Below are 24,778 nucleotides of genomic sequence, written 5' to 3' on the forward strand. Positions count from 1 at the left end.
ATGAATGGGTAAAAGCAGTAGTACAACTACTTTAAACTGGTTTCCAGATTTCTAAAGTCAAACATGCTCCTCTTGTTGAATTAGTGCCCCAGTACCTCTAATGACTAAATTGTGCAGCTTCTCATATATTGCTGCTATGTAAAGAACCAATTTGTAAATGCAAGCCTCAAGATCTTTGAAATATGCTTGTAATTTTTATATGAGCTTGGAATCCTTTGTGCGGAGTTCAGGATGTGGATAGATTGCCTGAGACACTTTCTGATGACTAAGTGGTGTGTCTGAACAGGAAACATATTGCAAAAAGTTTAAAGAGGATTATAAATAGAACATGAGAAAAAAACAGTATCAAAAAAACAAATTCTTTTGACCCATTACAAGAACAGCATTATATCCATAGATAGAATTCGTTACATGAAACCAGAATTTTCTGTGAAAAATTGGCTTTAGTGTTTTAAAAACTGAAAAATGTATTCGTTTAATGCCTTGCATGTTGATGAGTTCCAGGGGATAGCGGTGTTAGTCTGTTTTTAGCAAAACAGTGAGAGTTCTGTGGCAGCTTAAAGACTAACAAATTTATTTGGGCATAAGCTTTTGTGGGCAAAAACCCACTTCATCGGATGCATAAAGTGGAAACTTCAGTTTGGTAGGTATATATACACATGCAAGGATGGGTGAGTTACATCACAGTGAGGAGGGCAAGTGTTAACGAGGTTAATTCAATCAGGTTGGATGAGGCAGTTCACAACAGATGATGAGATGATGAGAAGGTGTGAATGTCAAAACAGGGAACATTATCTTTTGTAGTGGGCTAGCCACTCCCAGTCTCTGTTCAGACCTAGTCTGATAGTGTCAAGTTGCATATGAGTTCCAGCTCTGCAGTTTCGCACTGGAGTTTGTTTTTGAAATGTTTTTGTTGAAGTATGGCAACTTTCAAGTCTGTTACTGAGTGTCCAGAGAGATTGAAGTGCTCACCTACTGGTTTTTGAATGTTATCATTCCTGATGTCTGATTTGTGTCCATTTATTCCTTTTCGTAAAGACAGTCCAGTTTGGCCAATGTACATGGCAGAGGGGCATTGTTGGCACATGATGGCGTATATCACATTAGTAGATGTGCAGGTGAATGAGCTCCTGATAGTGTGGCTGATGTGGTTAGGACCTGTGATGGTGTCACTTGAGTAGATATGCAGGCAGAGCTGGCAACGGGTTTGTTGCAAGGATACATTCCTGGGTTAGTGTTTCTATTGCATGGTGTGCAGTTGCTGGTGAGTATTTGCTTCAGGTTGGGGGGCTGTCTGTAAGCGAGGACTGGCCTGCATCCCAGGGTTTGTGAGAATGAGGGATAGTCTTCCAGGATAGGTTGTAGATCCTTGATGATGCGTTGGAGAGGTTTTAGCTAGGGGCTGTAGGCGATGGCCAGTGGCGTTCTGTTGTTTTCCTTGTTGGGTCTGTCCTGTAGTAGATGACTTCTGGGTACCAGTCCGGCTCTGTCAAGCTGTTTCTTCACTTCCCTAGGTGGGTATTGTAGTTTTAAGAATGCTTGATAAAGATCCTGTAAGTGTTTGTCTCTGTCTAAGGGATTGGAGCAAATGTGGTTGTATCTTAGGGCTTGACTATAGTCAATGGATTGTGTGGTGCGTCCTGTGTGGAAGCTGGAGGCATGTAAGTACGCATAGCGATCGATGGGTTTTCGGTATAAGATGGTGTTTAAGTGACCATCACTTATTTGCACTGTTGTGTCCAGGAAGTGGGATTTCTTGTGTGGACTGCTCCAAGCTAAGGTTGATGGTGGGGTGAAAATTGTTGAAATCCTGGTGGAGTTCTTCGAGGGACTCTTTTCCGTGACTTCAGATGATGAAAATGTCATCAATGCAGCGTAGGTAGAGGAGGGGCACTTTGGGACAAGAGTTGAGGAAGCGTTGTTCTAAGTCAGCCATGAAAATGTTGTCATACTGTGGGGCCATGCAGGTACCCATAGCCATGCTGCTGACTTGAAGGTATAAATCATCTCCAAATCTGAAATGGTTGTGGGTGAGGACAAAGTCACAAAGTTCAGCTATCAGTTGTGCCATGGCATTATCAGGGATACTGTTCCTGATGGCTAGTAGTCCATCTTTGCATCCTTGCATGTGTATATACCTACCAAACTGAAGTTTCTGCTTCATGCATGCGACGAAGTATGTTTCTGCCCACAAAGGATTATGCCCAGATATTTTTGTTAGTCTTTAAGGTGCCACAGAACTCTCGTTATATTTGTTTAAGAAATCTTAATTACACTAAAAACAATGAGAGTTCTGTAGCACTTTAAAGACTAACAAATTTAATTTCAGCAGGCATAAGCTTTCGTGGGCTTCCACCCACTTCCTCAGGTGCAGCTGGTAGCTACCAAGCTTATGCCTGCTGAAATTAAATTTGTTAGTCTTTAAAGTGCTACAGGACTCTCGTTGTTTTTGCTGTATACAGACTAAAATGGCTACCCCTCTGGAACTTAATTACACTAATATTTTTAGGCTTTTAGCATATTAATCTAAATGCCCAGAGACAGTAAAATGATTGTTAATGTTTAAAATAACCCCTCCCTTGGCAGCTAATCTTTTTTTCCCCCAGGGCTTACTTTAAGGATTTCAGGAATATATTGTTGAAACCTATCTGCTAAAATTACAAAATATTAAAAGCCTGACTTACTGTTTCCATTTCAAACAAACTGGGTCATATGTGCTTTCTCATATTATGTAGTGCAGTATGGAATATGGGAGTGGAATCTAGGAACATCTGAATTTTAATACAGGCTCAGCAATTAAACTGACAATTCAGATTACCTTTGCCTCAGTTTCCCTAGTATAGTCATTTGTTTTTCGTTTGGCTCTTCAACAAAGGTATTTTAACAAACTGAGGCCTCACTTCAGCAAGGTACTTAAGCATGTGCCTGGTCTGAAGTTCTTGAATAGTTCCATGTCCCTGTTTACCATCTGAAAAAAAGGTGATTTTTTAAAAAAGTGAGTGAGTTTAACACAACTGAAAAGCCTCCTTACCACCCACGTAGACCCTATTTAACATTTTATTAATCATCTTATCTGGTTGCGTTGTTGCATAGGCTACTGCTACACTGGTGATTTGACTGAAAAGAGTAATGTTATTGTTTAGGCGTTTTGTTAACATGAAAAAAGTGTGGTGATCTAGTGAAAATATATTTCACTTCAACTTAAGTGATGATTAGTGTTTAAGATGAAGATCAGAACTTTGCTCCTCTGAAGTCTGATCCAAAGCTCACCAAAGTCAATGGGAATCTTTTTACTGACTTCAGTGGGCTTTGGATCAGGCCCATGGTCACTAAGAGATAGGGGAGCTGAAGGTGTAACATATTCAGCCTCTGTGACTTAATCTACTGTACTTGCATTGTTCTCAACTGACCATCACTGGCCATCACTTAGACTTAGAATATCTCGAGTAAGAGTTGTTATGCAGGGTGCTCTAGGGTGTTGGCAGTACTAGTGAAGTAAAGTATGAGAGAAAGAGAAGTGCTCTGGGAAAGCTCCTCCAAAAAGAAACCCAGTGAAATGCATGAGAATTAAGGATTCTGTTGGCTGCAGCCAAAATCTACATACTTAAAAGTAATGAACCATAAACATTTATTTGGTTTAACGCTATTTACTGATGTTTCCTAGCATAAAGTTTAAAGTAAAGAAGAAGGCAAGAGTGGGCAGGTTTCCAAAAATTGGGCTTATTGGGCAAAAATAAAATAGAATAGAATACAGTCCACATAAACATTCTCTCCCTGAGTGCAAAATGAAATGTACACATTGGCTTAAAGTACTTACTACTGTACATTTAAGAAATTCCAATTCTGATAATGTCTAGTGTAAATGATAAGAGCAGCAATAGGGATCATGAAGGAAAGCACTCCCTTAATTCATTTAATTAATTAATTAAATAAGAAAGTTTATCCGAAATCTGGCATTTTTAAAAATAAGGGAAATTATGTTCGAAAGTTTCACACAATGAATAGTTCTCCTACACACCTTGCTAAAGGAGTAAGCGTGGGTTTGCAGTTTATCAAGATGTAATTTAAATCACCCATGGATATAAAAAGTTGCATTTAGGGTTCCATGACAAATGTTTGGCTATCGGGGTGAAAGTAAAGGGCCAGATGCTACTCTCTGTAACACCAGCAAAAATTCAGAGTATTTATTTGATGCCAGTGATGTTACTCCAAATTGACCTTCTTTTACAGATAGCAGGATCTGGCCTAGTCTTTGGCTTCTGGGATTTGTTAAATAGAAGTGCTTAATGGGCCATGGCCAAATGCAAACCCCCGTGAGCCATATAGTTAATACAAATCAGAGCTACTGACTAGCTACAGGAAAATACTACACATAAAGCAAAATAATATTTCATGTCAAGAAGGCTAAGCTCCACATGAAGAGAAGAATAAGTTCAGGTCCTTAAGTGTGTTAAATTTAACAGTATTGTTGTAGCCATGTTGGTCCCAGGATATAAGAAAGACAAAGTGGGTGAGATAATATCTTTTATTGGACCAATTTCTGTTGGTGAGCGAGACAAGCTCTGTGTAAGCTTGAAAGCTTGCCTCTCTTTCCAACAGAAGTTGGTCCAGTAAAAGATATTACCGTACCCACCTCATCTCTCCTTAAGTTTAACAGATCAGTCTTAGAGCTGCATTTGAAAGACCCCCTGAAGGGCATTTTAAACAAATGCCAGTAGTGTAAATAATATGGAGTGATAATACAACAAGCTAATGTCCTAAGTTCCTGCTCAACAGGATTTCCTCTAGGAATGTGGCAGTTGTTAGATGGCTTTATTTCAGCTGTTATGAAAATGCAGTTGTGCCCATTCTTTGTTTCTCCATAGAGCACTGTTATTACCATCCCAGGGAGTTCAAAGAGGCTTTGCTGTCCTTGTGCTCAGGACTATAATATGCAATGAGATCGTCCTTTCCCCTTGTTCAAATCTGAGATTCCATCTTCTGAGCATGAAAGGGCAAGAATGAAAGAGGGATGCCAACTACCCTGTTGACAAATTTACAGCTGTAGGGTTCTTGTTTGTTTGTTTTTTCAGTTGAAGTGGTTTCCATCATATACAGGGTTTACAGTTTGGTTCAATGGCTCTCAGTACCCTCATTATAAAAAATGATCCAGCACCAGTGGGTAGCTGCGTTTTCGTGGTGGTAAAGCACTGTGATTTAGTCTCTTTAGGAAAAGAGGAGTAATATAGCTCTAAGGTCTCTTTCATATGTTTATGGAAAACTGACAATTTTGGAATGGAGCCAGTTTTATGTGGGGAAAACTGAAGCTGACTAAGCTTGAACAACCTAATTATAGCTAGAGGTCAAGGGAGTAAATGCCTTAGGGCCCCATTTTAAGAAACTAGGGATAAAGGGGTGAAAATAAGAGTAAACTGCTTTTGTCTGTGATCAGATAGAAAAGCAGAATCTTTAAAGCTGTTGTGACTGGATGCAGAATCGAAGAACTCAATTGCAATGAATGTTTTTTTAAAAAAAATTTAAAAAACTTTTAAAAAATTTTCAAGTCTTTGCATTTGAGCCACAATCAGAGAGCAAAACAGAACACTCCAATAAACCATTACACTTGTTATCCACAGAAAAAATAAGTCCAACTTTTTTTAAAAAGGTAGACCTTTTATAGTGTAGGCAGCCACTCACATAGGTATAGCTAGAAAGACTATATAAATTTAGGACAAAATTCCTGTGTCATATATGCACTCTGGCTCTCTTATCAACACTGTGAACATCTATTGCAGTAGTCATGTCTATATTGCTAGTGGCCTCCAATGCAATCTGCAGGATCTCTGCACCTAAGAGATGTCCTGATCAGTCTTTTTTTCTTCCTTCTACGGTACCATGCATCACTCTTCACTGTTGCCCAGATCTTGCCCCATTGAAGTCAGTGGGAGCTTTGCCATTGACTTCAATGCTCTTAGTAGGAAGGACAACTGATGTGGTTTACTACAATGGAGAAATGCATATTTCATTGCAACACAGCCTGTTTAACTCTGCTTTCTCCTAAAATAGTATTATTTATTCAAAAATCTCAAATCATAAACACAACACAATACTCTTGAAACTTAAAAATTACATATGCACGCATTTAATGTCTGGCCTCAAGTGTAAGTCCTCATACATACATACATAATTTTAGCACAATCAATAATGTTATGCAATTTTCCCATTGGATTGTATATATTCACAACGACAGGGATTTTCTTAGGGGCCTCAGGGGCCTAAGGATATTAGGTGCCCCTCTCCTATTGAAAGTCCCCTTTGAAAACCACAGCCAGCATTATTCTGAAGAAGCAGCAATTATAATTACTTTTATCAAAATACTGTCAACTGATAATTATATTTATTGACATTTCCTACTTAGCAGTATCTCAGGAAGAAAATATTTAGGTACAAAATCAAGACAGTGAAAACAATATTTAAAAAACTCACAACAATCCATTGTTCACAGTTCGGATTGTTGTGTTGCAGTGAAATATGCATTTTCTTTGTACTTAATGAGAATAATTGTTTGTTTATATAATTGCAATGTAATATTTGTGAAGCACTTATGCATTTCCTTGTTTTCAAGTGTCTGGATTTTGTAAATTATAATGAAAGGTGAGTAAATTGTTGTTGCTTGGCAACCTTAAATGGTTTTTGAAAAAGGGTTTTTCTAAGTGTGTATTATTTATTTATTTAGTTCTGTCAAGGTAGACACAGCTATATAATAGGCGACATTATTACTAATACCCAAGTATTTTGCTGAATGTTTTATATTATCTTTGTAGAGATAGATTAGAAACATTTCTGTTTAATGCAACTCTTAATAAATGGCCTAAAGATGCTTACTGGACATTTCTGAGTACAAGAAGCAAGGCCATCCCCTCCCTGGTACAGTAAAGTCCCTTTTGTACAATACTTTCTATTATTCTTTAGTAACATTTAGAGTTACTTATATATGGTTGGTAGCCCCTTGACTGAAAACTAGAAAAGGAGATGTACCATATAACTTGTAACACTTAGATGTTTATACACGCAACCTCTCATTTATTAACACAGAAATATATTACAAGTAACACAGGATATTTAGAAGGGTTTAAGTTAAAGACTCAGCATGGGGCAGGAGGGAAGATAAAGAGAGTTTGTGGATAAAGTGAGAAATAAGATATTTTGAGATTTCATTTTGGAACTAAACTACTATGTCTGAGAACTGGAAGCTCAGTTGTCTAGTGAGAAATAGATAGGAACTTTCCTAGAGTGTCAATGGAAGCTCTCTTTAAACTCAGAAGGCTTATCACAATATTTTTGAATTATCTAAAATTGTGTTATCCTATCTGATAACACTAATGATTATAAAGAGACTCCACGGAAATTTTCTTCAGTAAAAACCCCTGCAGACATAAATAATACACTTAACTAAATAAAGGCTCAGCTAAGATGAGGCTACTGTAAACTGATACTTGTCTTTGACAGCAGGTTTCATACAGAGAAGTTACATTATCTAATGGCAATACAAAGAAAATACTTAATGCAAATTAAATGAAGATTCCATATATTTACTGGTTTACAATCATATTCTTATAACTATATTCAAATGTGTGTATATGCTGTACACATAAGATTCTCCATACTCAATTTTTATTTTTCTAAGTACCTATTGAACTACTATTTTATTTTTTTTGTTGACATAAAGTGAAACAATGTGGTTGGTTATTTTACAATGCGATGTTTACAGTGCAATGTGGTTTGTATTTACTGAGTTGTACAGTTGACTTTATCTAGGATTATTTATTCATCATAAAATGGAATCTGATTTACCAGCTGCACTGATTCTGGATTCCTCTGACTTGAAATATTATTATTAGAATTAGGCTTAAATTTCTTTGCCATTTTATTTAACTGGAATTTAAGTTTTCATTTTGCCCTGCAAAGTCTTATTCTGAAGTTAAGATCATATTAACAGTATTAATTGTGATTAGAGCAAACAGAACATTCTATTATTTTGCAGTAACATCCAGGGTTTACTATCAGTAGAAAATAATGTTGCTTTTATTTAATATTTTTAAGACTTCCGTTTTTAGAGGAGGTATAAGAACACCAATGCAGGATGTCAACCTAGCAACACTGTAGAGGTTGGTTGTTTGATTCACAGTGAGTCATTTGTTCAAGGATATTAATGTAGCACTGCTGCAAGGATTGACTAAGAAAATAAGGACCGGATCCAAAGCCTACTGAAATAAGTGCAAAGACCTTAAAGCAGTCAGTTCTTCTCCCATAGAACCCACTGGGACTTTGCCATTAATTAACAGGAGGAAAAGCAGGTCCTGATGTTATCCATACATATTTACTTCTCAAAGTGGAGTTTGCTGCAAATCACAGCAGAACAAATATAAATGACAGAAATGGAAAATAAAATCTTGGTGGAGGAAAATCCCAAAGGCACTGACACTTCATTGGTAATAAACAATGATAAAGTAGAGGATCTTCATGTAATAATTACCATCTCATGAAGGAAAACATTTAGCTACAAACAATTGGAAGGCTAAAACCTTGAACAACAGCATGAAAAGATGTAAACTAAGAATTGTATATTTAAGGGAGGAAGAAGTACAGCTGTTTACAGGAATTCTTTAATCTGAATGTACATTCGCATCTCATTGACAAGCTAGTTTGATTAGCTGTCAAATCTCCTTTTATTTTCAAATGTACCTTAGCAGATGTTTAGGGATCAGTACCTGTGAAATACACAGCAATTATGACTCCCAAGGTATAGGATCCTGGCTGTTGCTTTCCAGAACCAAACCCTTTTTCTTAATTAAAAATAACAGAATCACTAATGTCCCAGCTATTGCTTATGTGGTCTAGATACAGGTGAAATACCACTCTAAAATTAGATTTTTATTTATTTATTTATTTTTAGAATAAATGCAGAGGTGGTAATTGCATGCCTTGCTAAACTGAGAGTTGTCTCCAATACTGCTAAATATATTTCCCATGACTTTGATGAGAGAAGTTTTTGGATTCACAAACTGCAGACTTTGAGGAGGCCGTACTGGATGGATAGATGACATTGAAAAGAACTCTAGTTTACTGAAGTAGAATAGACTTAGGAAATGAGTCAGTTAAATCAATACTGAATGATATAACTAGGAACCACCGTGCCCCCAAATTTGGCAGATCTTTGTCACAGAAATATCAAACCATTTCTTTAAAAAAAAAAAAAAAAAAAAAAAAAAAAAAAAAAAAAAAAAAGCTTCATGAAGACTTAACAGACTAATGAATAAGATCAAAATAGTAAAATTTCCCAGATTTGTACATATGGCATAGCTTCTCCCAATCAAGCTCCCCAATACATTTTTCAAAATGTTGAAAATAATTAATATGCTTAAAGGAAAAAACAGTTGTTTTTAGACTGGGAAACAATGATTGGAACTGAAGAAAGAGGGGAACTGGCATTCCAGATCTGGAGGTACGCTAACAGGCATCCGCACTCAACGATGTAGCATAGACTAGTGGGATAGCTTATCTGAGGGTGCCTTTTGGAAAAGGATGGAAGCAGCTCAGGATGTGTGTATAAATATTGGCATTTCTGGTAAATGGGACAATGGCAAACACTAATCACTACTATTTGCAGCAGAAGCAATAAACATACAGGAAATAGTGAAAGAAAGAATAGCAAAGGGCAAAAAACTTGACAATAGTTAGGTTGCTAAGGTGCAGAGACCACTGTCGACCATGCTGACTAATTGTTTCTGTACTGTCTCATTGTTTGCTTGTGCTCCTCCATCTGTCTATATTCCTCTGTTGTCTCTTGTTTTATACTTGGATTGTAAGTCGCTTGAGGCAGGAACCATCTTTTTATTCTGTGTTTGTATACTACCTTGCACAATGGGGACCTGGTCTAGAACTAGGGTCCCTTAGCACTTTGCTAATACAAATAATTAATCGTTATAATAAAAGACCTTTCCCCAAATTTCTGCAATGAATGAACAAGAAATCCTCTGGGGGCAAGATGTGCTAGAGCAGCATTTCTCAACCAGGGGTATGTGTACCCCTGGGGGTACACAAAGGTCTTCCAGGGGGCACATAAACTAATCTAGATATTTGCCTAGTTTTATAATAGGCTACATAAAAAACACCAGTGAAGTCAGTACAAACTAAAATTTCATAGGCAATGACTTGCTTATACTGCTCTATATGTTATACACTGAAATGTAAGTACAATATTATAGTCCAATCAATTTATTTTATAATTATATAGTAAAAATGAAAAAGTAACCAATTTTTTGGTAACAGTGTGCTGTGACACTTTTGTATTTTTAGGTCTGATCTTGTAAGCAAATAATTTTTAAGGAAGCTGAAACTTGGGGTACACAAGACAAATCAGACTACTGAAAGGGGTACAATAGTCTGCAAAGGTTGAGAATCAGTGTGCTAGAGAATTAGTTTAAAAATAAAATGAATAAAAAGGGATTCTTTGGAATGGTCCAAATATTTATTATTTACCAAGGACCCAAAAGTGTACAAAGCTGTTCTTCGACATACATGAACAAATGTGCAAATGGATTTAGAGACTCAAATAAAAATATTGCTTAGAATGTATTTCATCAATATACTGAGTAGATTAGCTGACACACTCTGGGCAATGTATTTTGGGAAAGGCTCCTTCCTCTATGTGTGATGGGAATATCCAGATATTCTAGGCTTCTGAAAATGGTATATTCCCCATCCAGAAACTAACTTCCTACCAGAGATTTTATTTTATTCTATACTGCAAAATTATTTTAGACAAACCACTCCAGTGACTTAAGAGTCTATGTGATCTTAGCAAGTATAGCCATGTTGCTGTAAAAGAAACAACTGTCTTTTGGAGACAAAGTGGATTCAAAGGACATGGCAATTTACAGTAATTGACAAATTATCTTTTTATACTGCAACATGGCAACCACACATTACTTCGGCAACAGACTCAAATCTCACAGTGACCAAATAGCTATGGTATTTACATGGCCACCATTACCATAATATAGAGCACCCCTTAGTCTTGAATGTATTTATTCTTACAACACCTCTCTGATTAGGAAGTGCTACTATCCTCATTTTACTGATGGGGAACTGAGACACAGATGGAGTAAATGATTTGCCCAAAGTCACAGGGGAAATACGTGGTAAAGCCGGGAATTGAATGCTGTCTCCCAAGTTCCAGGCTAGCGTCCTTGCCTCTGGACCATACTTCTTCTCTATGTAAAAGTTTGGCTAACTTTGAGGAGACCTAAAATCTGTCCAACAAGAACACACAAGAATACTAAGGCCAAACATGGAGGTAATATTACATGTATATGAATTTGAACAGATATGCTTACATAAATTAGAGAAAGAAGGAGTGCATTGTATAATCACAAGAGAGGATAAATCTTTACAAGTTGATGAGGCTTCAGTATTTTTCATATACTGTAGTTCTGTTATGTTTTATAGCGTGTTTCTTGTCATTCAAAAGGAGAGGAATAGGGTGGTGGTGGGGGGTCTGATGAGAAGAATCTACAAAGCAGCTACACTATTAAAAATGGCTGAAATCCTGGTTCCTTTGCTAATCTCAGGTAACATATTCTTGGTGGAAGCAAGTTCACCACAATGTATATATATTTTTGGGGAGTTATCGTTCCTTTCTCTGGTTTCTGCATCCCCACCCCCTCACATGGTGGAGTGGCTAGTAGATCTGTATATAATGCCAAATTCTGATTTAGTTTTTGTTCAGTCTTTACTAGGGTGAACTTCCCTTTACTCAAAGTAATTAGACTGTATCTAAGGTATCTTTTCCTTTGGAGAGACATAGGTTGGTCTGTGAACTGTGTGTATCTTGATTCCGGGTAAAGAAGTGCATAATAATACACAATTTAAAAAACTGTTTCACAAACCCGTTCAGGTGGCTAAGTGACAACAGTGTACTCACTTTTCATGCTACGTACAAAACCCATGTTTAACAACAAGGAAATGAATAGTTAAATGCATCACAAATATTATATTACATTCATAATAAACAAACAATTGTACTTACCATGTGTACAAAAAGTATATTTCTTTGCAACACAAGCTTAACTCTGACCAATGGATTGTGAGTTTGTGAAATATATTTTTTCATTATCTGAATTCTGTAAATAATGGTGTTTAGGGGGCTGTATTGCAGTGAAATATACATTTCTCCAGAGAAGTATACCTTCTCAATTGTCTTTCCTCTCACAGGGCTTCAGCCTATGCTTATTGAGGTCAATGGCAATTACTTAAACGATGCAGCATAAAGGTCACAGATGAGTGCAGAGTACAGTGAAAGAAAGAAAAAAGACTGTTTAAGACATGTCAGGTGGAAGGATTCTGCAGTCTGCATTGGAGCCCAGTGATAGCCTTCCCCATGATGCTGCTGAAGGTTTCTGAATTTGATTACTATTTTTAAATATTTTTATTCATTTCCTCCTCTTCTTTTTTTTTTAAGGGGTTTGGTAAGGATTTAGGGGTAAAGGGGGCATTACTGTTGAGTGTCACAAGTGGAAGGCTTTTTTCCAAAGAGAAAGGTTTTGCGTGTTTCCTGAAGATGGTCAGACTCTAATTACTTTAATAATATTTTTAATGCTGTCTTTGAAGAAGCCTTGCTTTCATCTCTCTCTCCAATACAAGGAACAAGCAATAGTCATAGCTTTTGAAACCAAACTAAGAAGTATACTCCAGGAGACACATTACCCTGAAGTTTACATCTTGCCTCACACAACTGTTTAAACATTTAGCTCTTTGTATATTATATTACCTTTAGCTGTGCACATTCATAGTGACAAATAAGGCCCCATCTACTCTGGTTTACTCTTCACGTCAGACTGGTTTTAAATTTGGTTCAGAGTACGTCATTGTGTATGGGGTCAAATGGCTTAGGACTTGGGAAACTGGAGTTCCAGTCCTAGCTCCACCACAGATTTCTTGTGAGACCCTGAACAAGTCACTTAGACACAGGTCCTTAAATGTATTTAGGCATCTAGCAGCTACGGATTTCAATGAGAGTAAAGGGGCTAAATATCTTTGAGGATGTGGGCCTTAGTTTTTCAGTGCTTCAGCTCCCCATCTGTAAAATGGGGATAGTAGCACTTCCTTACCTGATAGGGATGTTTTGAAGATAAAAACTTTAAAGTTGTGAGGCACTCATATACTACTACAGGGGGGCATACGAGTACCAGAGGTAGATTAGAAAGCATCAGAACATGCACATGGTCCAATTCTGTGCTCCTATTCCAGGCCCTTCACACTGCTCTGATTGCACAAATGGGTTGAAAACAGCTGGATCTTAGTGTAAAGGTGACTCTTTGCTGCTGCTGCTGCCATGCCATTTGTGTGTACAGATATGACTTGATAGGCACAAATGATCCTTGGAACTTGGAAAAAAATAAAATTCAAAGGAGAAAAATGCATCCTGTCTGAAGTATGTCTTTGGCCAGAACCCCTCCAATGCCCCTTCAAACTTCCCCAGCAACAGTCTTTAGCTGGTGGGTGATAATAAATTCCCACAGCTCCCATTCACTTCAAATGGAGCTGCTCAGCACCTCTTCAAAGAACCAGACCCAAATCTCTCTCCTCCCTGCAAATCTCTCCATTCTGTGCCCTCTTTGCTGGCTAGTGCCAAAACCCTATTTATAATACCGCCCTCCTTTCTCGGTCGCTTTCCTCTCCTCCCTTTCCAAAAGCCTCTCCTCATTCTCCACCTCTCCCTCAGCTCGCCAGTCTCTCAAAACTTCTTCTTTACCAAGTGGCGGGACCTGCTGCCACCTGTGGAGGGGGAGGACCCCCGGGGGGGCCAGTCTGTATTCCACCTTGACCCCACGGCCTGCCGGGGACATCAGTTGGCAGCTCCTTCATGGAGCCGGGAGCACAAGCGTGTACTTGGCGCGGTTCACCCCTCACCCCGACACCTGCCCCTATTGTGGCATGAAGGAGACCCTGGCGCACGTCTATCTTGAGTGCGCCAGGCTGCAGCCCCTGTTCCGGTTCCTCCAGAACCTCCTGCTGAGGTTCTGGCTGCACTTCTCCCTGCATCTGTTCCTTTATGCACACCCCATCCGTGGCCCCACAAAGTCGTGGGACCTCCTCGTCAACCTCCTCCTAGCCTTGGCCAAATTGGCCATCTACAAGACCAGGGAGAGAAGGTTGGCCGGGCGGGCGCTCTGCGACTGTGGGGCCTACTTCCGTTCCCTCGTGTGTTCACGCATCCGGGCAGAGTGCCTCTGGGCAACGTCCGCTGGCTCCCTTGACACCTTCTGGGAGCAGTGGGCGCTATGCAGGGTTCTCTGCTCGGTGTCCCCTTCCGGTTCCCTTCGTTTAAACCTCTGACCCCCACGCCCCTTCCTGTTTTTTTAATTTGTTGTCCCAAGTGTTCAGTTGCGTTCTGGGTCCAGTGGCTCCGCCCCTTAGGCCGGGGGAGGGGCCTTAGGCAGTGGGCGGGCTAGCGCCCACCCACTTCCTAGTTTGCAAATAGTACCCCCAAATCCTCCGGTCTCCCCGACATCCTATGGGCCTTCCTCCTCCTCTTGCACCCATTCCTCCCCCTCTCCCCAAGCAGCCCATTCCTCCCCAGCAAACAGCCCCCTCTCTCCCCAGTGCAAATGCCCACTTTCTCTTCTCGCTTCCCTAGTCTCCTGCTTCTTCCCATCACTGCCCACCTCTCCCCGTTCCTTCACCCCGTCTCCTCTCTATCGACCCTGTCTGTCCTTCCACATCACCCCTCGCCCATCACCTCAGGCCCCTTCTCCTCCTCCCCTTCCTCCCAGCTCCCCCCTTCCAAACCCTTTCTACCTACCATCTGCCCACAGTCCCTCCCTGCCCTGCCCTGCCTCCCTCTGCACACCCCCAGCTCCGCCCTCCCCCTCTGCTCCCCCATTTCCCCCAAGGACCTCCTCGTCCTTCCCTTTCCTGAGTCTGCTGCCTCCCCCCCCCCTCACGTTCCGCTTGCCCCTGGCTCCAGCACACCCCCCCCCACACACACACCTTGCCAGTCCTTCCTTTCCTGCCCCCCAGCCTCACCCCGCGCCCCCTCGGTCAGCGCCGTGCAGGTAAAACAAAGCCCTGGGGAAACTGCCCCGCCCGTCCCGCTCCGTGCACCCTACACCACGCCACTGCTCTGCCCCTTCCCGCTGGTGACAGTCCCCCGCACCCTCCGCCTCAGGCTCTGCTGGGCAGCCGGGCTGCCAGGGCGGAGGCTGGGAGGCAGCCGGGCGCCCGGCTCCACACCTGCGACGCGCTGTGACAGCAGCCGGAGCCGGGGCAGGAGCCTTCTGCCCCCTGCCGTCCTCTGATTGGCCCGGGGCTCGGCCGGGGCCACGCCCAGCTCTACTGCTCCGCGTTCGGGCAGGCGGCCGGGGCAGTGGAGTAGCTGGGCTGCGTCCCGGCTGGTGGTGACGGCGCGGGCTCGTGTGCCCGGGTCTCCTGGGGAGCGGCGCGCGCGCGCCCTACCCTACCGTGCTCTGCTCTGCTCTGCTCTGCTGCCCTTGGGTGAGCCCGGCTTGTCTTGTGTCCCTCCCCCGAACAACATGCTGAGCAGGATCCCCGGTAAGTCCCCCCCAGGGGCGGTCACTGGCCCCCGGGGCCAGCCGGGAGAGTCCCCGGGGGCAGGAGGAGGGGGAGGGTTTGCGGCTTGTGTCATAGAATTGTGTCTACACGGCCAAGGTGCGGCGGGGTCCATCTGCCTCTGGGCGCATGTTGTGGGTGTCCCCCCTCCCTTCTCCAGGCTCCTGCCTGCCCGGCTGGGTTTGCCGCCGGCTGGAGTTTCACAGGTGCCGTCAGCTGAGAGGCAGGAGCAAAGCTCCTGAATAATTCACCTGGCAGAGGCTGCGGTGCGGTGCGTGCGGTGCGGCTCGGCTCAGCTCAGCTCAGCTCCTCCCTGTCCCGACCCCTCTTCAACTCGGCCTCTCTTATCTACCCCCAAGCGTTTGGGCCCTTTCCCCGCCCCAGATCCGGACTGTATTGCGGCTGCAGCTTCATGTGCTCGGGTGTTTTTTTTTTTAAAAAGAAACAGGACGTGATATAACCACAAGTGAGATGCCGGCTGGTGAAAGAGGCTGATGTGACTGTGTGTGAGTGCGCGCGCGCTGCTCAGCTGTGCTGGGTCTAACTTAATTGTGTCAGACAACGGTCTTTTGTCAGGAGTTCAGACGCGCGTGTGGAAACCAGCGATTTCAGATTTGCCTGGGCACAGGTGGATCTCTAGGTGCATCTCTTCACAGCCCACCTGTGGCTAGCAGCGGCTTCAAACCTGACGTTTTAAATAGGAAGAGGAGTCTGGCAGGTTGTCCCCGTCCGTAATGTGGCTGTTGTGCCAGAGTTCGAGTTGGTCAATAACAGCTCAGAAGACACACAAGCAGGAAATGGCCAGCTGTTTTGGGGCGGGGGTGGGATTTTTTTTTTTTTGTAAGCAGTATATATCTTTTGAAATGTACCATCCCCGTTCCCGCTAAGTTTCCCGAAGCTGAAAGTAGCACATTTTAGCTAGTCACGCTTCCTCCATGAGGTTAGGACAGCTAACTGTAAAGAGAGATTACTAGTAGAACCAGGGAGGAAGCGATGTGCCCTAGATGTGTATGCAATGTAGATAAGAGTTGGGGAGAGTGGGGTTGGAGAGCACGAGGTTGTTCCTGGTAATGGGTGAAGGTGAACTGTCTGAACACTTCTTGGCTACAGAGATGAAATAACTCTGCTGAGTCCAGACTGTGGAGGCATGGGTACATAAACCTTGCTATGCCCTTAGCATGATAGTGGGGGTATGATATGTGTACCGTAATGTAGCATTCACACAGCACTTCAAAAGCGCTCTTCAAACATTAACTGATTAGTCCTCACACCATCTCTGTGAACAGCATTTCTTATGATACCAGCCATTGTTTTCCTCCTCATTAAGCTTTTTATTAACACACACATCTCTCCAACTTCACTTACATTTGTTTGTAATAGTATATGGAATGGCATATCTATTAAGAAAGATTATGGATATGCTGCAATGATCAATAGATCAGCCAATGAGTGCATGTAGACTCAAAATTGCTAGCTACTTGCTGCCTGGTATCTGACTTTATCCACATTGTCCATGTTGGACTACAGTTGTTATGTCTGTTAAGAATGTAAGCCTCTTAGAATTAGGATGTGTATTAAGTAAGTGATAAGTGAATGTGTCTCATACTTGTACCTTTTAAATTATATTACCTCACTGAATGCTAATATTGCTTCCCTGTATGAACTTTGCAGAGTATATATTTATTGGAAAAGGTTTTAATGCACACACATGCATATGGTATGTGTTGCTCCTCATTGTACATCTGTCACTTAAATAGAATCTGCTGACTGCCTTTTTTCCTACTGAAGAAGGTTAACTGCAGCTGCCTTGGCTAGATTACTTTTATAGTCAAACCTACCACCTTGATGGATCTCGGAATATAGTGACATTTAATCCTAGTCTGCTCTAAAGATAGATCTTTTATTGATGAGTTTAGAGTTTTGAGCCCTGAGATAACTTTTACAGTTTTTAAATTTATATTTGTGAAATCTTTCTTAACTTTTTTTTGATAGACGAATGTATGGAAATAAATACAAATATTTGACAGCATACTAACTTTCAGCTAGCATCTCTTTATAAACTTCCGGAAGTAAAACGAGAAACACTTTATGCGTATGCTACAACGCTGTTCTGTGGTGGTAAGTGTGAATGGTTCTCAGTGCACATTAACCAGCATGACATCCTTTTTTGCTCACACATTGGGCCTAATTGGATGTGACACCCATTTTTATCCAAGCTTTGAAGTGTGGCTTAATCTACAGTAGTAATTGTATCATTAAGATTTACACTTTAGGTATGGGTTGAAAATCTGAGGTTAAAAAAAAAAAAGTGCAGGCAGCGAGCGACTGGAAGGGCTCAGAAGATTGATGATGGGATGTAGCTTTTCTTGCCTGTAAGTCGCTTGACTGAATCTGACAACTGTTGATAAATGAAAGCTAGTGACTTTCTGCTTTCTGCTGTCTGTTTGGAGGCCTGTGTGAAAATATCTGGATGCCTCAGTCAATTTTAACATTCTGTTCACAATTGGCAACCTTGCTGTTAATCTCAACCAAGAAGTGATCTGCATAAGGAAATGGAACTACATACTTGCATATAGAGATGGTCATTGTGGGTCAGAGTTGAAGTATGTTGGCAGGGCTAGGAAGCTTTATAGAAGAACCTCTGTTTCGTTTTAAGTTGACTTTAAGTATGTATTGCTAACCTTTTTTCATCAGGGAAGCAGTATGGACTAAAATATAGTGCACTGGGCGGGGTGTCGGGACACCTGAGTTCTAATCCTACCTCCTCCACTGTCTTGCAATGGACCTTTGGCAAGACTCTTCACCTCTCTGTGACTCCATTTCCTGTTCTATAAAATAGGGGTAGTAAGACTTGCAACATCTACCTCCCAGGGATGTTAACAATTAATGTTTGTAAAGTACCTTGATCTTGGATAAAAGAGGTTATATAAGCAATTTACTGCCTGGCAGATCTGGCCACCTAATAATGGCCGCTCATTATATAAAAATATAATGGCTATGAAAGGAAAACAAATTATCTGCCAGCTGAACTGGAGTGGAGGAGGCATGTGATTTAGCATATTCTCATGGATGATGGGTATAATATGTACCATGTGTGGCTTTATATAATTAGCTGAGAATGTGTTTTTTCAATCTAAATTTTTTTTAAAGGGATATAATTTTATACGTTAGATAGCCTTTCTTCTTTTTGCATGACAATTCGCTGTATTCTAGCAATAAGGGCATTATACAGTGGACATTTCAACTAGTTTTTTATGTTAAAATATGCATGAGAGAAGTTTTATAATAATCGGGTCAGTAGCCATGTTTATGAACTTAAAAAAAAAAAGAAAGAAAAAGATATACACAGAATTACTCCCCACTTCACTCCAGGCTAATCTTACTGAGGCTGAGCCTTGTGAAGTGAACATGAGAAAATCAAGGCCAAATATGTTTCCTCTACACTGTACACATACCAATATTTTTAAAAGCCTTTGCTTTGAAAATTGGGGCTATCTTTATAGAATAATTGCTTCCTTAATCCTGCAGGTATTTTTTTCCATTGGAATAAAGCCCAAAGTCTTGTACTAGAATCCACTCCCTGTCCCCCCCAATCCTCTTCTTTCTTATCTCTTGATCACCCTGTTTAGATAACAAATGTGGTGGTTTCAAGCAGGCATAATGGGGTGACCAACAGCTCCTTCCAAAAGTACAGTGAACAATTTTCCATAGGGCAGCCAGTGTATGATACATTCATGACACCTCTTTATTTTCATACTTGAAACTGGAAAGCGTCAATCCTTTTACTGAGGCTTCATAATGTACACATAGCCTGTGATGGTGTAGCTTTACTGACGTGGCCTTCTAGTGTAGCTGTAGCTTACACAAATTGGAGTCTTTCTGTCAGTATAGGAATACCATCTCTCTGAATGACAGCTACATTGACTGAAACACTCGTCCATCATCAGAGCTATGTCTCCACTTTTGGTGGTGTTGGCGTAGCTATGTTGGTCGGGAGTGTGGCTTTTTTCACCCTCCTGACCAGCGTAGCTGTGCCAGTACAACTTTTAAGTGTAGGTTAAGGGCTTGTTTACACTACAGAGTTAGGTCAGCTTTGTCACTCAGAGCTGTGAAAAATTTCATGCCCTGTGAAATTTAATTAAGTCAGCCTAAGCCCTTATGTAGACACTGCTAGGTTGATGGAAGAATTCTTCCATCAGCCTAGCTACTGGCTCTTGAGAGGTGGATTTAAACGTTTTATTAGGAAATGTTTAAGCAAAAAACAAAAAAGCAATGGTCAGGGTTTACAAGGCACAGTAATACAATATCCAGGGATGGTATGCAGTGGGGGGGGGTTGGGGGGTGATTGGGGATCAGGGGGTGGCAGCAGCATGATGAGCTGTGGCCCCGTAGGAGGGGCTGGAAGTGTGGGTCTTGAGGGTTGCAGGTGGGTATGGGAGGGTCCCTGGGAGGCATTTGCCAAGGAAGGCAAGCGAGCCCATGTGTGGGAGTGGAGGTCTGGGGAGTACAATGGCATGCAGGGAAATGTATGGGGAGGGGGGGACGCTATCCATCGTGTGGGGAGGATCCCTGGGAGGTATTTGGCAAGGGGAGCAAGTACTACAATGATGGAAGAGCCCATTTCTGCGCTGCCATAGCTTTTCTAGTGTGTATATATACCCTAAGTCTGACTTTCTGTGACTTTCTCTGTAGTATGTGGTGATGTTTGCATACCAATCTTAAAACATTTTATCACTAATCTGATTAACTAAACAATTACTACATCCCCTCATATAGGTTTCTCACTCTTTATTCAGATGTACCTTCCAAGTTTGTTGCTGCAAAATGTATTTGCTAACCCTTAATCCACCTTTCCCCAGGTAAACTGACTCTTCAAATTAATCTGACAGTTGAAGAAGGACAGATCTTTTAGAAACAAAGCAAGAGTTACAAACTTTTGGTAATCATGCCCTCTGCATAAAGCTAACATTTTTTTAAAGCAACACAGTTGAAGGCATGGGCTAGAGAAATGGGAACCAGATTGAAAACAGGAAAATCCTAAATTCTAATCTCATTTCTGATAGTCTCGCTGTTTGACCAAGTAACTTCACCTTTGTCTGTCTCCCCTCTATAAAATGAGGTAATACTTAACAAACCTGTGAGATAGGTAAGTGTGAGGGTTCATTAACATTTGTATAGTGCTTTGAAAATGTAAAGCTCTGTATGTGCTAACTATTCTAATTCCTTCTGCTGCCCTAAAACATGTAGCAATAAGATTGTGGTTAGTATGCGACTGACTTTGCACTAAGGTAATTTAGAAGCCCGGATTTGCCTGGGTCTGTCCTAGAATCATGAACCATCTTGAGTAAATATTACCTGGAAGATGCATGCTGTACTGTCGGATGTTAATTCTTTTTATTTTCTAAAAAGTTCTACTGCAGAATATTTTTTTCATACCCCGTCTCATGACTGGTGATGTGAGCAAGCTAATTATTGGGTGGTGGTGTTCTTTGCATGTAAGGCAGTGGAACAACAGGGTGACTGCTGTAATTCTTTATAGTCAGTAGATTTTAAATAGTTCACCTCTTTTGGCACAAATCTTGGATCTACCCTACATGCATCACAATATTTGAAATAAAAGGGAACTTTCAGATACCCTGAGTTTCCCATTGTAAATTATTGGAAAATATACCACAGAACTTCAGAATTTTTTGTGAACTGCTGGTAACATATACACTTCACTTTGGCGGTCATATCTTGATCTGACTGACGTCAGATGCAAAACTAGTTGATTTCAGTGGAAGCAAGACTTGATCTTAAGAGGCACCTATGCTGTGACACCTTAGAAATTAGCAAATTGCAAAAAAAAGTGTCAGATCACTTTAAATAGAGGCGTATGTTATTGGAAGTCTCTGCTTTTTCACTTAGCAGCATGTGTGCCTAATTTAAATCTAACAAGTTGTAGAATGACTTAGTATTGGTCTTGCGTATTTTTAGAGGCAATGCAAAAATAATATATCTTTTGTTGTGTGGAATACACAACGTTTTATCAGACCCACTTATCCTTTTGTATGTTGTCTGAAGATCCCTGCTATTCTAACTTCTTAATTTGAAAAATATTGTCACTGCTCCTGGTCCCAACATTTTGGAGCTCCATCTTTAAATGTATGGTTTGCAGCTCTTTTAGACTGGCTGTGGAGGTGTTTACATTAGAGACTCACTGCTTCACCAGTGGTGTTAGTAATTCTTAGTATTTGTGTATTACATGGTTTCCAGAGAACACAGATGTTCCTTCTAAACTAAGGATGCTGGCTGAGCTGTCATCTTATTCAAAGACTTGAGATAGGTCTATTACTTTTCAGATTAACTGTGCAAATGCATAGTGACGCATTCTAGAGCTGGAGTTGGCTCACTTTATTTTTGAAATGGAGGAGTTGAGTTATGCTATAACTGTGGTTTTTTTTGTCTACAGATGATTACATTTAGCCTTGCAAGTAAGTAGAATTTTACTCAGCTTCCCCCAAAACTGGATTTTAGTCACATTAGGGCCTGTCTTACTTCCCTAAAAGGAAGGAAACTCTGTTTAAGGTAGCACGGGGAGATTCTTCCTGCATACTTAACGTTTTACTCAGCAGTACGTATGCTCTTTGGGAGTAGGGAACCATTTTGTTTTGTTCTGTTATGTTTATGTACCATGCCTAACACCAGCAGGGGGCTAAATAAGATCTTTATTCTAACACAATACAAATTAATAGTAATAATTAGTAGTAGTAGTCTCTGCTGCATACAAGTCCATTTCTTTGTTCAGTTACACTGATACAGAGAGTAGAATTTCCTTTCCTCATCTTTCTATAGCCAGTGCTCAAATTATGGGGAAAAAGTAGGGGGGTTGAGAACATCAAGTGGCTTGCTTTAATTTAAACAGTAGTAAGAAGTAAGGGTTCCATACACAGAAGTCAGGTAGCCCCTAAAAGTAGTAAGGGGGCCCAGCCTTCCCCAGATCCCCCTGTTATTCCAGTGCTGTCTATACCCCCTTTTCCTTTCCTCTTGTCTGTTGCAAAATTGAGACTTCGAAGGGGAAGTAATTTTTAATAATATTGACACAAGTCAGCCAGCATCATTCAGGTACTGTACAGAATCTTTGAATTTTTGTGAATCTGACTCCAAATACTCTACTCTATACACAGGGCCTAACTCCTTCAGGTAAAAATCCCATGGGCTTCAGTGTCATGAATACAGGATCAGGCTCATGTTTAGTCTCCTTTTCCCACTGCCTTCTGCATCCTATTTTCACCCACGTAAATTTAGAAAATGACACAGGTAATTTTCTTATTGGCTGCATGCTACCAAGTTAATATTAAAATAAAATTTTGAAATGACTCATCTGGCATTGCAAATATGTGATTATGGAGTTTTAGTGTTTTAAAAAGCAAGTTCTTTGGATCTTAGTCCATGATAAACCCTTCTCAGACTTTTTAAGCTTGCAGATTATTGACTGGACGTGCTGTTGCAACACCAGAGAGCTGTTCCAGTTTACTCTTCTGTGTAGGAGTGCCATAAATGAACAGTAAATTAAAATGTATGAAAATTGTGTAAAATTTTCAGTGAGGGTTTCTGCAGTGTTGTTTTAGCTGTGTTTTTCCCAAGATATTAGAGAGGGAAGAGGGGTCAGGGAATTGGACCAACTTCTGTTTTGGGGACAAGTTTTTGAGCTTACAATGAATGAGCTATTCTTCAGGTAAGCATTTGTTTTGTGTTCAGTAACCCAAATATAATGTTTTGTTGTGGCTCTTAGAAACTTTTCCTTTTTAAAATAATAAGGTACATAATGTGCAATAATTTAGCCCCCAAAGTGCTTTTTTTAGATGGCTGAATGCATTTTAAACTACTCTGCTGTATAGAATACAGAATTTTGTAGTTTTCACACCCAGAGTGGTCAATTGGAAGGCTTATCTTTTTTAAAATCTGTGCGTCAAGATTCAAAGAGTAGTTCCTAATATAAACCTTTGGAATAGGTATTGGGAGTGGGGGGAGAAGAGCAGGAGGAGGAAGAAGAATGTTAATGCAGACACTGAGGGAGACCTTTTTTCTTTGGGTAGAACTCTTTTGACAGATAATGCATTTTCATTTGTATATAATGTATCACAAAAACTATCGTGATTATTGGCTGAGGTGAGTCCATCTGTTAGTGCTGTTAGGGAGGCATGTTACCTCTAATCCCCCACACAAATAGAGCAGCACAAAGGACTAGGGAGAGGCAAATGGGAGACTCTGGAAGTATAGAGATACTAGAAAGCAGGGAAGAAACTGTAATGTGCAAACTAACAATCCTTATTAATCTCAAATGATCACTCTGGAACAGGTGATGCTGTTATATTATGTCCATGTGAAATGCAACCTCATCATTTAAAAACTGGATACTTTGTTCCCATTTTACCTACTCTTTCTTTCTTATCTTTGTGTATTCTGACAACTTTGCTATAGTTTTCCCGACTGAACAAATCTTTTCAGTTAGTGAATATCTCTCGTAATAAATTTTATTCTACAAGGTGCTGAGAGTCCTTTGGCTTCATTGGGAGCTGAGGGCACCCTGCTTCATGAGATCAGTCCCTTTGTGTGGACTCATGTTTGGCAGTTGTCTAGCTGTTTCTTGTGCATTTTCTGCACATGGTGCCATTCTGAAGAGAACAGGATAACATTCAGGATCTAGGCAATGGGAAATAGAAGGATTTGACCTAATGGCATGACATAGAGGGCCAGATGCTCAGCTGCTATAAATTGTCATAGCTCTACTGAAATCAGTGAATCTTTGGTGTTTTGCACTTGCTGAGGATATTGCTTAGGATGTATATTTGTCTGTACACCACTGCTTTTCCCAATGGAGGTTACTCTTAAGAGATGGGCTGCTGCACAGACATATCAGCTAGAATATCCTTGTTTCTCTCTCCAAGGCTCATGCAGTGATAGTGTTCTGTTCTGTTCTGCTTTCTAGCTTGCTTCCCATCCAAACTAGACATGGGAGAGCCAAAATTGAGATTCAAACTTGGATACTACATGGGAGGGGGAGTTTTTGGTCAGAACCATGCTGTGGGTTTCTGCTCCAGGATTCTACTTTTCTGTACATGCCTGTAACTCCTGTTGATGTCATCTGCTCTTTTATTTTGCCAACATCATTATTTTAGTATTG

At 40.8% G+C, this 24,778-nt stretch overlaps 1 protein-coding gene across 2 annotated transcripts in view; it reads left to right on the forward strand.

Moving 5' to 3' along the window:
* The first annotated feature begins 12,418 nt into the window (after window positions 1-12,418).
* MICAL2 (microtubule associated monooxygenase, calponin and LIM domain containing 2) overlaps window positions 12,419-24,778 on the forward strand; it is a 184,250-nt gene continuing 171,890 nt past the window's right edge. The window contains exon 1 of one of the 2 annotated variants that reach the window (XM_067540830.1): window positions 12,419-12,436. The gene's annotated coding sequence lies outside the window, so the exon portion shown is untranslated. Of the gene's footprint in view, window positions 12,437-15,494; window positions 15,595-24,778 lie in introns of those variants that run through there. The other variant, XM_067540829.1, reaches the window with a different exon arrangement.

This window comes from Emydura macquarii, unplaced genomic scaffold (assembly GCF_026122565.2).
Source record: "Emydura macquarii macquarii isolate MOO-44397 ecotype Brisbane River unplaced genomic scaffold, CSIRO-AGI_Emac_v2 contig_587, whole genome shotgun sequence".
Taxonomy (NCBI): domain Eukaryota; kingdom Metazoa; phylum Chordata; order Testudines; family Chelidae; genus Emydura; species Emydura macquarii.